Genomic DNA, 14,390 nt, shown 5'->3' with positions numbered 1-14,390 from the left:
TTTATTAATGAATTGACTTAACCCCGGTACGTTTACCTTGTTTTAATTTTGATGAATTACTTCTGTATTAGTTGTTGGTGATTCTTTTGATGCTTTGGTTTCTTATTAGGCTTACTTTGAATTCTTATATCCCTTATTTAATGGAATCAGGCGTTACATTGCGGAAGTCCATCCTAACTAAGAAAAGGACCAATATTTAGCCACTTCCATACATGCAATAGTAGTCGTGCAACAAAGTGTACCGCCCGCTAACCCACTTAGATTAGTGGACTCTGTGTTTGGCACTAATCGGTGTAACATAACTCCTGAAAATGCCCCGTGGAGGGGTGAAACACGTGTTGAGTGATTTGGCGGTGGCGGTTGTGTGATTCGCATTGTTTGCCGCATACGCATTTATCAGCGGGCTGGCGGGCGGTGCACTTTGTTGCACGACTACTACTGCATGTGCGGAAGTGGCTAAATATTGATCCTTTTCTTTCTTATATCCCTTGTTTAACACCACCATACGCCCACTGCAAGGTATAAACCTCCCCTAAAACATTGCCACGAAGACAGGTCATGTGCTGTTCGAATCCAGTGAAATCCCGATACCTTTGTTGTATTTAATATAACAAATTTCTTGGTGTTGTTTTTCTTTTTTTTTTAGCAGCTAGATGTCTACTGCTACTCATAGGCCACGTCCAAACATCGCCAGAACTGGTCCAACTGGCACATTCAGCGACATTCCGCGACATTTACTATGTCGTCAGTCCATCTAGAGAAGAGCATACTCACATCACCTTCTGTTGTTTCTAATACAATAAATTTATTATAAATAATACAATAACTTTCTCAGTGTAATCATTGCAACCCACTGGAAGATATAGGTCTCCCCCTAAGATATCTAAATAGATTCTGGTAAATCCCCATATACCATAATCGCCATGTTTGGCAGACGGGTTGGCGTTCACACTGCGCAATTATGGTACGCAAAGGTCGCTGCTGCCCATCCTATGGAATCTTGTTTGGGAGCTGTGGTAATCCTATAATTAATGCACAAAATGTGAATTATGTAAGATTATATCCCGGGAATCAAATTCAAAACCTACGACCGTAAGTCTCAATCTTTTACCACTACTCTACCATTTCTTAGGTTGACAATTTTTTTAATCATATGACGGTTTATAATTAGAAAGTGTTCAAAATACCTAAATAAACTAAAGAGTTGTTTTTAATCATTTTTTCATGCACTAAGAAATCTAAAGACTTTTTGCAATGTTTTATGTTATTGAAGCCGAAAAATGGCTTGATTCATGGATTGCCTCGAAAGATGAGTCATTTTTCCGACGGGGGATTCAATTGCTGCCAGAGAGATGGGAGAAAGTGGTCTCTAATGATGGACAATACTTTGAGTAACGTCATTGTACGCATTGTATTTTAAATATTTTTTTTTTTGAAAAAAAAACAGCGAGAACTTATTCAAGGTCCTAATAGTCGTGTAGCTTGAATTTGTAAAGTGACTAGCATTTTAAATTTAGGTTAAACTTCACAGAAGAGTGAAACTTTATTTATAGTTCGCTGACTAACAAGACAACAAATCAAAAGTACAGTCTGCAATATCGAAGTAAACCGCGACCCGAATTGTCCCAGTTGGCAATGCATAGAAATGCACGCTGCAGTACGAGACGGATCCAAGCGGAATACTAACACCCTAATGAAATTCGCAAACATTTTACAACGATGCAGAGCTTTATAGGTGTCCATAAAGTAACTTAGTTGTGGAATTTAATACAAGGTCCGACACCGGAGTAACGATCTAGCGAATTTATAGAAGTGCAGTAAAATAGGTTGTTAAGACGAGCGTTTTAATGGAAATTGCGTTCGTTGCGCTGTAAATGGGTGACCCGGTTAACTTGCTATGTATTCCGTTTTCTATTGTTAATATCAAAGATATAGGATTCCAGGCTGGAGACAAATTTGGTGAAATAGAAATACTGCAGCTAACTCCTCAATAAGTAAAAGTTTTACAAATCACTGGTGACGAAAAGTGGATAGTCTATAATGTTTCCGAAGAAGCATCAAAAGCAAAAATTCAACAAATAAAGATACTATCAATCTCGTGGGATCATAAAATAATTTTTTACTTTGAACTAATTCTACAAAACCAAACGGTCAATGCAAATGTAGTTCGTTCAAATGAAAGTTCAATAATTCAACATCTGAGTGGTGCAACTCAAGAAAAGCGGCCGGTGTCATCTAATCGTATGGGTGTTATCTTCCACCATGTTAATGCTAAGCTAAAAATCATCGGAACTGGGTTGAGATGTTTTGTCATATCCACCATAAAGCCACGAGTTTGTGTCTTCAGACTATGCTGTCAAATCACAATTAATTTAGTATTTTGTTAGCAAATATCAGAAATTTTACAAAGATTTAACTTTGACAGTCTCAGAACTGTGGCATAAGGTAATTTTCCAAAACAGACGGTATCTAAATAAAGTTACTTTTTTAACAAAAAACTTTATAAATATATTTCTTGGTTCTTGTTTGAAATTCAAAACATTACAACGCTATCAACACGCATAATATAATATATTTATTTAAAAAAAATTTTGTCTTTTCACATCGCGGATTTTATATTTATAAACTTCTCTTCGAGTAGACATAAAGAGAGTTGAAAAATTTTTAGTCAATTAAAAAAAAGTTGCTGTATCTCTGTTAATATATTTATATATTCAAAGCTTATATGTATTTATTTTTTACGTATATGTTAAATATGTATTTACAACTACACACAAAATAGAGATCTGGCGATCTTTTAATACGAGAAATAGCAGTAGCAAGAAAAACCGCGTGTAGTATTCGCTGGCACCGTTTACGACTTGAAGTTACGATTGACGGGGAGCGCAGGGGGGGAGTACCCGGGTAGACCCAGACGAGCCATTAGAGGCCATAGCGGAGAATCTCATAAACTTCTCGTAACAACATCTACTTGCGTCCCTGTTGAATCTTATTTCAGTACACGTAAGGCATAAAATCAAACGGCATGGGTCCGATGAAGAAAGTTGCAAGCATTTCTTCTTTCCACCGCCATTTTGTTTATCGTAAAACATTAACAGCGTTCGTGTGTATTTTTTTCGGTTCGTAATATTAAAGTTGTAATCGTACAGGGGAACTTTTTTATTCCGTTCTACCCTCGCCTTTGAGTCTAGTGATTCTGTAACTTCTAACTTAAGTACACCAGTACTACATCTTACTAGAGTACACTTACTCAAGATTCTTACTCTAGAGATTAAAGATAGAGTACTCTGGCATGATAAATTTATCTAGATTCTACATAAATGTATCAAGCCATTCGAACTGAAAGGTTCAAGTGGCGACCAAGAGCCGGTAGACGCAGCGTGAGTAGACAATGACATGGCAGCAAGTGGTGGAAGCCTATGCCTTGTAGTCAGCTTCCATCGGCTGATATGATGATGATAATGATGATATACATCAGGCTATTAACTTCATTATTATATTCTACCCACGGTAAGCAAAGAATACCACGTCGTTCCCGCACAGTCCAGTAAAACCTATTGACTAAATTAGGTTCTGGGAAAATACATATATGCATTGCTCACAGTTACTCAAAAAGCCATGGAGAAGAATATACCCAGTTTATTTACGATCAAATCAACAGGAGTGACCAGCAGAAGTAGCAGTGGGCAGTCTACATAGCGCCCAGAGCATATGGCTACCGGAGCCTAAATATTCTGAAGTAATGACCATGGAATGTCAAACGCAACGTAAGACGTTTACATTCATATTGGACTGTAACATAGACCTCCTAAGGACTGAGGAATAAGGTCCCCAGAAGGGAGATATAAGGGCTTTCTTTATGTCCTTCCAGTCTATCCTGAACCTCTATGATGTTTAGATGGAGTTTGTCGTGCCTTCTTACCTAAGATTAGGTGGCTTTTAAGAATCATACCTTCTCCATTATCTAATGATTAAACTATAATATATTTCTACATTAAAATTTCAATGTTTTAAGGTCCAAAGTCTCAAGCATCAAGTAGTTCAGGTTCTATAAGGTTTTATATATAAATATAGTAATCAAATTGGCACTATCAGTTGCGGGGGCACCACGAGTCGAGGGTCGAAATAGCAACTGACAGCCTGACCAATTATACCTATTTGTCACGCACTCACCCCCCTGTCCGTATCGGCGAGACCATTCACAGCATCCCCCTTTCATATAAACATATATGTCGACGAGACCGCGTTGTACGATCGCTTGATTGTAGATATATAAATATTGTGATATAAACATATATAATGACATTGATAAATGACTTTTTGTACAGTCGTCGGAAGACACTGGATATACGCCGATTGCAACCGGTATTATTGAAAATATGGTGAAGGAATATATCCAGCACCGAAGATTCTTTGAACACTTATTTTTGTAAACGCAGAGTGAAAATCTGTTTGGTAAAAAATAATTATTGAGGATATATGAATATTTGTAAATCTTTGCAGGGATATATAACGATGCACCGACAGCGAGTACAGTTGTTGTTCAAAACGCCGACATTTTTGAAGCTAAAAAATATAACTAAATTATTTACACTTATCACGCCAACATCCTGCTAAATTTTAACACAGGAAAGATTTTTGTTACTAAAATGTTTGAATCACGAATGAATGAAACATATTCTAGAATCGCAGGATACTATAATTCAATTAATTTATCGATGATACCTGAAAGCCTTGGAGTGGAAAGGGTTAATTATATAGAACTCCAATTAACCACTAAATTTTCACGCTATTAATCAAAAATAGAAAAATAAAACAAAACACCTCATCTAAGAGTTGCCAGTAACAAACTTTCGAAACTAGATATCACAGGCGAGCGGTTATTATTGCTGGCACGCTACACGTTATATTCTTCGCTGCAAGATTGTTGTATCTGTTTCGACGATGGACGTTATATAATCTGTGATAATACGTTTCGCGCCATTCGGGGCACGTAGGCAGGCTTACCGCGGTCGGTAACAGCGTATTACGGCGGGCTTGATCACCGCGCAGTGTTGCCAGCCACAATGTCGTTTGACAACGTCCAATATTTGTTCTTTATACGTTATATATAACCTAGCCCAGCCCAGCGATAGAGAACTGAGACTTGCGATCATAAGTCGCGAGTTTGATTCTCGGGATACTAATTTTAACATACATGTGCATTAAACATTAGGACCGGAAAGTAATGTTGTTTCTGTACACATATTTTACAGAAAATCCGATTGATTTTTACCGCTCTGTCATTGAAAATTTGAACACGAGATGGCAAAAGGTTGTCAATAACGAAGGTGAATATATTAATCTAATAGATTCAGGCGTTACCTTGCGGAAGTCCATCCTAACTAAGAAAGGGACTAATGTATAGCTACTTCCGCTATGCAGCAGTAGTCGTGCAATGAAGTGCATCACCCGCCATTTACATACATACACACACACATATATATATATATATATGCTTTATTTCGTCCATACAAATGACTCAAAATTTGTAATATTAAATATAAGATAATAATTTTGTACTAAGTTTGCATGTACCCCCTCAGGGTAAAAGCCTCCTCCAAAGCTTTCCATTTTTCTCCATCTTCTGCAAATTGGAGCCACCCTTGACCTGCCGTAGCCACGATCTCGTCTGACCATCTGACGTTTGCTGATAACAGGTGGCAGACCTAATGCCAGATGGTCTGACGAGATTGCAGACCTTTATGAGGTATAATGCCAATAAAATGCCAGTAAAGTTGTATATAACGAAGCGAAGGCTTTGTAGTACATCGTGTTTTATTTAGAAATTTTGACCAAAGCACGAAGGGCTCAAGGAAATTTCCATTAAGAGACGCGAAAATTATTCTCACTAATAAAATAACTTTACGTCCCATATTGTCGTAAAAGATGATGTCCCCGCGAATCGTTCGTCATCCAATACCGTACCTTCGCGCGACGCGCTAGGGCTGTCAAAAACCTCTTTTAAACATTATTATATAAATTTAAATATTATAAAAACTCCATACGACAACAAACGACAAACCCCGGTCATACTATATAGAAGCGTTGCTGAAGTTGCTTCCGCCACTTCTTCTTCAAGCGGTAACGTTCTCCGAAGTGTTAGTTGTGATATTAGCCCCACACCGAGGTCCACTGATGGGCTTAGCAACTCCATGAAACTTTCATCAAAGCAATCTAAGAGCTCGGCCCAAAAAAATTCTAAATCCAATATTTGCTGATAATTGATCTTTATTTCACAAGGCAGTTTATATATGCCTGCATTCAATATCCACCAATTCTGGGACCTGCATACACCGCCTCTACCGTCTTGTGCGTGTTTTAAATATTTAATCCAAAATTTTCACTTTATAAATTTAAAAAAAAATGTTTTTTTATGTTTAAACTATACCACAAACGTAAAAACTACTCCTACTTTTTTTACAGACATGCAGAGTTACAAAAATGTTGTTATAAATTTATAATTTTGTAATACGCGTCAACCCTAGCTACACGTTGTATTTTTAGAGGAAAATAAAGTAAACATTGATGGAGTTTTATTAGAATTGCAGGTGCTTTATCGATTGTCGCTCGAGGTGGGCCGAGTGGAAAAATTCTTCAGCGAACTGTGCTTATTGTTTAGTGCGTTCTACAGAAAGATTTATACATAAGTACAACCTTTTTATAAGGTATTTATAAAGGTAGTACTTTTCATTCAATGCCTAATAAATCCACCGAATTCTTAATGCATCTAAATAAATAATTTTTTCTATCGACTTTCATTCACTGGATTTGACAGTCCCGTGACGCAACCGCGTGTTCACTCGTAAATCTTTTACAACCTCATTTGCAATTCTGAATTGAACATGTACTGTGTGGGATATTTAAAATAAGCAATGTTTAACATACAGGATGATTGAATTTACACGTCATAGCTTTAAAGGAGTAAGAGTATACATAATTTGCTGTCAATTACTGTATGGTACACAAATTTTAATAATCACGGTTTTCAGAAATAATAACGAAATAATAATATTAAAATTAATTATAGTTAACTATCTGCCCTTGCAGTCGTTGTACTGTTGTATATAAATAAATAAAATTGTAGTGTCTGTTTGTAAAAATAAAATAAACGCCTTTTATTGCGCTCGTATGGATATATATACGGTACATAAACCAAAATTTTTTTTTAATTTTTGTCCGTCTGTGTCTCTGTTTGTTCCGGCTAATCTCTGAAATGGCTGGACCGATGTTGACGGGTCTTATACTGGCAAGTAGCTTATGTAATACGAAGTAAATTAGGCTATGTATACTTTATAAAAACTGTTAAAAGAAAATTCCTTTTTTGTAATTCTTCGGGCACAGCTAGATTTAACAAAGCTTGTACAACTATTACCAATTACCTTAACCCGAAATAAGTTAATTTTGAAGTAGAATTGAAATGCTACTATAAAACACATTCAGACAGTACAAAGACTTAACCCTTTAATGCATAATGATGAAAAACATACCACTAATGAGTACTGAGTAATGAGTAAAATGATTACCCCACTTAAAAGTAAATACATATTGTTGTATATCTTAACTTAAGGTTTATTTAATAAATAAGTAATAAAATATTATATACGTTTTTATATTCTATTTTTCTCTGCATTGTAGTGTACTTATCTGCAAGATATACATTTTTTAAAGTATAAATAAAAGTCATACATTTAAGGGTTGATAAAAATATTTTTCCATGTTCGAATTTTAATAACGCCGTTTCTTACTATATTATTACTACGTCATTTATTATTTCTGAATCCATTGATTTTTGTATAAGATATACCTTATGTACATTGATAGCAACCTAGATATACTTTCGTCTGTTTTTACACCCATAATCAAACATCCTTTATATATTGAACATTTCATTGCATTGGATGCTTTCCTTTTTTGATTTAACAAACTAATTCCACACATAGAAAAAGAATAGAACCTGATCCTCGCGATGTGAGTTAGTACGCATTAGAAAAGGAAAAAGACATCTGTTCAAATTAAATATTCCACAGTACATGTTCAATTGAGAACTGCAAATGAGGGTGCAAAAGATTTTGAATAGAACACGACGTTTCCTCACGGGAGCGTCAAACGTCACCGCCGCGCATTAAGATTGGATACCTTCCCCATCTACTGAATGAAATACACAGAAGAAGAAAAAAATATTCATTTGGAATCATCTATAGAATAAAGTATAAAAGTAAGAAAAGGACCAATATTTAGCCAAAATTTTAGCACATGTTTACCTCTCCACGGGGCATCTTCAGGAGTTATGTTACACCGATTATTATCAAACACAGAGTCTAAAAGGCACTAATCGGTGTAGCTTAACTCCTGAAGATGCCCCGTGGAGGGGTGAAACACGGGTTGAGTGATTTGGCGGTGGCGGTTGTGTGATTCGCATTGTTTGCCGCATACGCATTTATCAGCGGTCTGGCGGGCGGTGCACTTTGTTGCTCGACTACTACTGCATGTGCGGAATTGGCTAAATATTGGTCCTTTTCTTACTTAGGATGGACTTCCGCAAGGTAACGCCTGATTCCATTAAATAAAGTATAAAATTCTCAAAAGTTTAGATAAGTATATACTCTTTTAATTTTAGTATCATCTCTTATACATCTTAAATTAAGATATTATCTGTGGGTGCATCGACTCCATAGTCAAAATCGCTATAAGTTTCTGGACTATCTTATTGAATTTTAAGGAAGATCACTTTTGGGTCTTTTGGATAAGATTAAAGTTTAGTAAATGTTTTTTTTCAGCTTAATATTTGATTACCACATTGCGGAAATAGTATATTAAACTATTTTTTGTAAAACGACGAGATGTTTTGGTCTTGTTCCACTACCTTCACGGGACGACCCGGCCTAAGAGAGGCATGTGCCTTGCAATGTTTATCGACTAACGTGATAAAGATGGTAATGGTTCTACCTAGATTTTTAGAGAATGTTAGAGAATTGTCAAACTAAACACTCAAGTCAACACTGAACTATCTACATGGGAAGTACACCTATTTATACCTCGGAGAAGGTTCTAGTAAGTTTGCGATAGTACTCGGTTAGAATTTCCGAGAACCGTACACAAAAAACTATAAATAACTTCAAGGTCACGCGTGTCATTGTTTAGAGGGTTCTGTAACTCGTGCTTTGTAACAATACTTCAATAAATGTTTAAAAACTTATCAACCAAAGAAAAGTGCGGACTGTCATTAAAATTGCTTATACTGCAAGCAACAAAGTTCTTGGTGGATTGTTGAAGTTCCTTCCTGATTCTTCTCCACAGGTATAACACCTTGTGAAGCAGAGCAGATTCAAAAAGAAATTAGATTAAAAAATAAATAGGGTATAAAATAACAATCAATAAGGGTTCTGTTCAAAGTATTTTTTATATTTTATCATTATCTTTATATAAAACAAATTAAATTTAAAGAAAATTGATGAAAATAAGTTTTGTAGAAACATTTCTTTGTGAAGGGTGTGTGGCCTATTCCATCTTCGCGAACCCCAACAAGATTTAAACTTCGAATAGGTGTTTGTATTGCATTAAACATTCCTTGTCGGAAATAATGAATGAGGCGCGCATTATACCAACGTTGGTCTTAACTTTTGCTCTTTTTTAGGGTTACTCTGCTAGGGTGGGAGCGAAATCCGCCCATCGTGCATCTTCGTTAACATGACGTAAAGTTTAATGCAGATTTTTACATCTATTTGCGTATAAGTAATATAATTTAAAAAGAGAATTGCATATTGATTCTATATTTGAAAATTTCTTACATATATACAACTATAAAATAATCATCACTATAACAAATATGACACTAAGATTCTAAATTTAATTCTTGTACATCATCATCATAAGTTACATCCACTGCTAAAGATGAACCTCCCTCGTAGATGACTTGATTTGCAGTCTACATCCAACGTTTCTACCACCTTTTGGGTGGATCTCCTTCATTCATATCGATCTGGTTGCTGTCTATCATCAACATGTCAGCTGATAGACGCTTCTAGCAAAAAAGGCGTCCCCAAAGATCGACGATCACCATTCTTACGCTACCCGCATCGAGCAACTTCAAAGCATAGGCCTCGCCTAAAGATATCTAGAAAAGGATATACCATAGTCGCTACGCTTGACAGGCGATTTGGCGATCGCAGTGTAAGTAAGAAAAGGACCAAAGTTTAGCCACTTCCGCACATGCAGTGGTAGTCGTGCAACAAAGTCAGAGTGAGAGTCTCATTATGTCTGTGTTTGGCACTAATCGGTGTAACATAACTCCTAAAGATGCCCCGTGGAGGGGTGAAACACGTGTTGAGTGATTTGACGGTGGCAGTTGTATAGCTCGCATTGTTTGGTGCATGCGCATTTGTCAGCGGGATGGCGGGCGGTGCACTTTGTTGCAAGACTACCACTGCATGTGCGGAAGTGGCTAAATATTGGTCCTTTGCTTACTTAGGATGGACTTCCGCATGGTAACGTCTTATTCCATTATATATCACAGTGTAATATAGTAAAAACTTATTATAAATTAATTCCCGAAGTGTGTATTATATAAGATTGTAAGGCAGGAATCGAACCCGCGGGCTACGTTTTCAATTCTCAGTCCTCTAACACCGGATTTCTACTGCTCATACTATATATTAACTACTTAATAAGATACGAAAAGAAAATATTGACTAATGCTTTATAATTATATTATACCGAAAGAATCTCGCGTACTTATCCGAATTTTCGCTGAATTATCAGATCTCAAAATAACTACCCTCCAAAATTAAATTATTATTCGCGAAACTTATTTAGACTAACACGAGAACTCACCTCGATTAACAAGTACACTTCACCTGGAAACTTCTGTGGCGTGTCAAAAAGTTTTTTTTTTATATTTTTAAAATCACCGCACAAAGGAGCTTGAAGAGAAGTTCCACGATTCATTGAACGGTATCTATATTTAGGTGCCTCGTTTTAATTATTTTTGTAAAATAATTTTTAATTAATAGAGCAACCCGAATACTAACTTAATGAACTGGATACTTAATTTAATATTCATTATTAAATACAAAGATTCATCATAACTAAGGAAGAATAGGCAATTAAAGTATTCAAAACAATTTCTTACACTTCTTTCTTACATACATTGTATTACATAAGAATACATTAATTTATCAAATAAATTTGGACTAATATAAACTCGCTCAAGAAAGAAGAAAAGTAAACAAAACACTTCATAAACATTATCTTAAACGTTCGTAGCAATTTCGTACCATTTCCCATTATTTTTACTGGCGACGCATTTCACAACCGACTTGTACAGTAAGGGCATTTAAGGTGTATAACGCGGAAGATCTTGGGACCAGCGAGAAATCAAGACGGATCTTGGAGGCTCCGAAAGAATGCCGTAATTGAGACTTTAGTAGCACAGCCAAATATCATTGGCGAATATAAAGCTCAACGAATCCGCTGGCTTGGTCACTTGGAGCGAATGGGATTGGATCGGAGCGTGAAGGTAGCGTACCTGGAAAAACCGAGGGGTCGAAGACCAGTGGGTAGACCCAGGTATTACTGGATCGATCGTGTTGAGGCAGACTTGCGCGAATTGAATGTCAACCAATGGCAGACGATGGCGCAAGATAAAGGAAAGTGGAAGTCTGACGCTTCGGAGGCCAAGTACCCACTTTGGGTCACTGAGCCAGCGGAGTAAGTAAGTAATGCGTTAGCAGTTTTACTTCAGACCTAATGATCTCAATGACTTCTCACAACTTACATTATATATTTATAACTAAAAACATTAATTGAATAGTATTGTATGTAAGTCTTATCAAAAACCAACATACGAAGGTGCAGTTAGCAGGTGAAGTTAATTTAACGGTGCATAGGTTGGTATGTGCTTATTCATAATCAACCGAAATGCGCAAACGCATCAACGACGTCGTCCGATTTCGAATCCGAGTTTAAATTTCAATACGCCCACGCAAGAATGATTTAAAATTAAAACTATCGTTGGCTCTAGTGCAGCAATACGAAGCCTGCTTACTTGAACGCTACAATGGCATGTGTATGAGAATAAAAACACACACTTTTCATAAATAGTTAATACGAAGTATACATTTGCTAATAAAACTCACCTCATACCGTGCTTTATTTCGTTTACGTACATATATATTAAATAGTAGATTTAATTTGACCTGTACTTTTTTTTACTTGCATCGAGCTAATGTAAACATAGCTCTTAAAGTTTGAGTTCAGACAAATGTTTGTATGTGTACATATATATAAAAATATTAAAATATTAAATTGCCTTGATCCATATGATCCACAAACTTAATGTATTGTAAATGAATAAAAAATATTTAATGGAATCAGGCGTTACCTTGCGAAAGTCCATCCTAAGTAAGAAAAGGACCAATATTTAGCCACTTTCGCACATGCAGTGCAACAAAGTGCACCGCCCGCCAGCTCGCTGATAAATGCGTATGCGGCAAACAATGCGAATTACACAACCGCCACCGGTAAGTCACTCAACACGTGTTTTACCCCTCCACGGGGCATCTTTAGGAGTTATGTTACACCGATTAGTGCCAAACACAAAGTCTATATTCCTTTTCTATCTATAGGAAAGGAATATAGACTCTGTTTAGGAATATAGGAGCCTATATTCCTTTATTCTAAGTAGAATAAAAAATGTCTTAATCGAAAATGTACACGCTTTATACAGTTTTTGTTTCATACAAATGTTCCACACCGCTGTATAAACCCGCGCGTCCCCGCACCGCCGAAGGCCCGGCGTATTCTGTGGAAATTTATTTTTATTTTCCCAACGCCGCGACGAATTTCCCTAACTATAAGTTCGTTTAAACCTCAGCGCTTCGGAGGTACTAAAGCCGACACAAAGGCCTTTAGTGCCAAGCGCCTCGCACTTTGATGTCTTCGTCACGATCTTATTTTGTTGACACACGTATGAATGTATCGCAACTTAAAAAAGGATTATTTTGAACCCTCTTCAAGTGGTGAAGAACAAAATCGTAAAAGAAAATAAGTTACACGAAAATCTTTTACTGTAACGTCTCTTTCGCAAGGGACCATTCAAATTGTGAGAGTCGACATAGGCTCCATAGATTTCAAAAAAGGATTGAAAGCTTCCTAGATCTAGCGCATTCTGACTTTGACTTCATCCATCCGTGGTGGACTTAGATGGACTTCCTATGCTGCGCTTGCCAGCACTTGTGGTCACAACAGAATCTTGAAGCCATCTTGAAGCGTTAACTTGGTGGTAATTAGACCTAGGCTGACTGGATCTCGTTATCGTTGCTTAGCTCGAAGATTCCCTTGAAATCCTCGGCAGTTACGTCATATAGACACTGCCGATATTTTAAATCGCTTATCGTACCCTACGTTAAGTGATTAAGATAATAGGTTAAATTTGCTTATTCAACATTGGAATATACTTATTTAATTTTTGAATCTTCCTCGCAAAGTGTTATAGTTGTGGAGAAAAAGCAGAAATAAACTCCACAACGACAAATCGTTTTATAAAGTTTAATACGAATTTACACATTAACACTTCATCAGATAAAGATTCTACTCTGGTTCACAAGGTGTTAGAGTTGTGAAGAAGAAGCAGGAAACTCCTCAACGACACAACTTTTAATAAAGTTTAACACAAAGCCTAAATGAAATCAAAATAATCAAGCGACATCACTGCCAAGGATTCTTGTCATTTAAATATTCGTTAACTGAATTATAACCTTTTTCCGTCAATTCATTTTGACTGTGACCTGAGACTTATATGTATATATATACGAGTATATACTAGCTGATCCCGCAAACGTTGTTTTGCAAAAAAAATTGATATTTTAATTTACAAATAAAAAATAAGGGTTAATCGTAGAGGGGTGAAATTTTATGGTTGTATGTATTCTTGTATGCTGTATCATAAAAAAATAAAAACAATAAAAATTTCGTTAAAAAATAAAAAAAAATTTAAGTGTGAACAACCTTTATCACTTAGAGGTATAGAAAATAGATAGTAGCCGATTCTCAGACCTACTGAATATGCATATTAAATTTGGTAAAAATCAGTCAAGCCGTTTCAGAGGAGTTCAAGTTCAAACACCGTGACACGAGAATTTTATATATTAGATATATATATATACAGCGAATTACGTCCACCTACAAGATGAACAGACAACCATACTAGATCGCCGAATGACATTGACTGGCATATTACAAGCATAATATTTAAGATCAGTACTATGTTTCGCTATAAAGACATTGTTAGTTTAATTACGTTGATGACACGTACTATCCTATTTCTCAAAGACTAACGTACGGTTCCGTTC

The 14,390-nt window shown here is 36.2% G+C and overlaps 1 protein-coding gene and 1 non-coding gene across 2 annotated transcripts in view; one reads left to right on the top strand and one right to left on the bottom strand.

Moving 5' to 3' along the window:
* LOC137931318 (acyl-CoA:lysophosphatidylglycerol acyltransferase 1-like) overlaps nt 1–14,390 on the bottom strand; it is a 430,599-nt gene that overhangs the window by 152,529 nt on the left and 263,680 nt on the right. The gene's annotated exons all lie outside the window — the stretch shown is intronic.
* LOC137932578 (U2 spliceosomal RNA) lies at nt 8,766–8,949 on the top strand. Its single transcript, XR_011109096.1, has one exon. It is a non-coding gene; the product is annotated as a U2 spliceosomal RNA (small nuclear RNA).

This window comes from Battus philenor, unplaced genomic scaffold (assembly GCF_028537555.1).
Source record: "Battus philenor isolate CCGP_79_NKW_IND1 unplaced genomic scaffold, ilBatPhil1.0.hap1 SCAF_11, whole genome shotgun sequence".
NCBI lineage: Eukaryota > Metazoa > Arthropoda > Insecta > Lepidoptera > Papilionidae > Battus > Battus philenor.
Note: the sequence above shows the minus strand (reverse complement) of the source record. Positions and strands in the feature narration are given on the sequence as shown.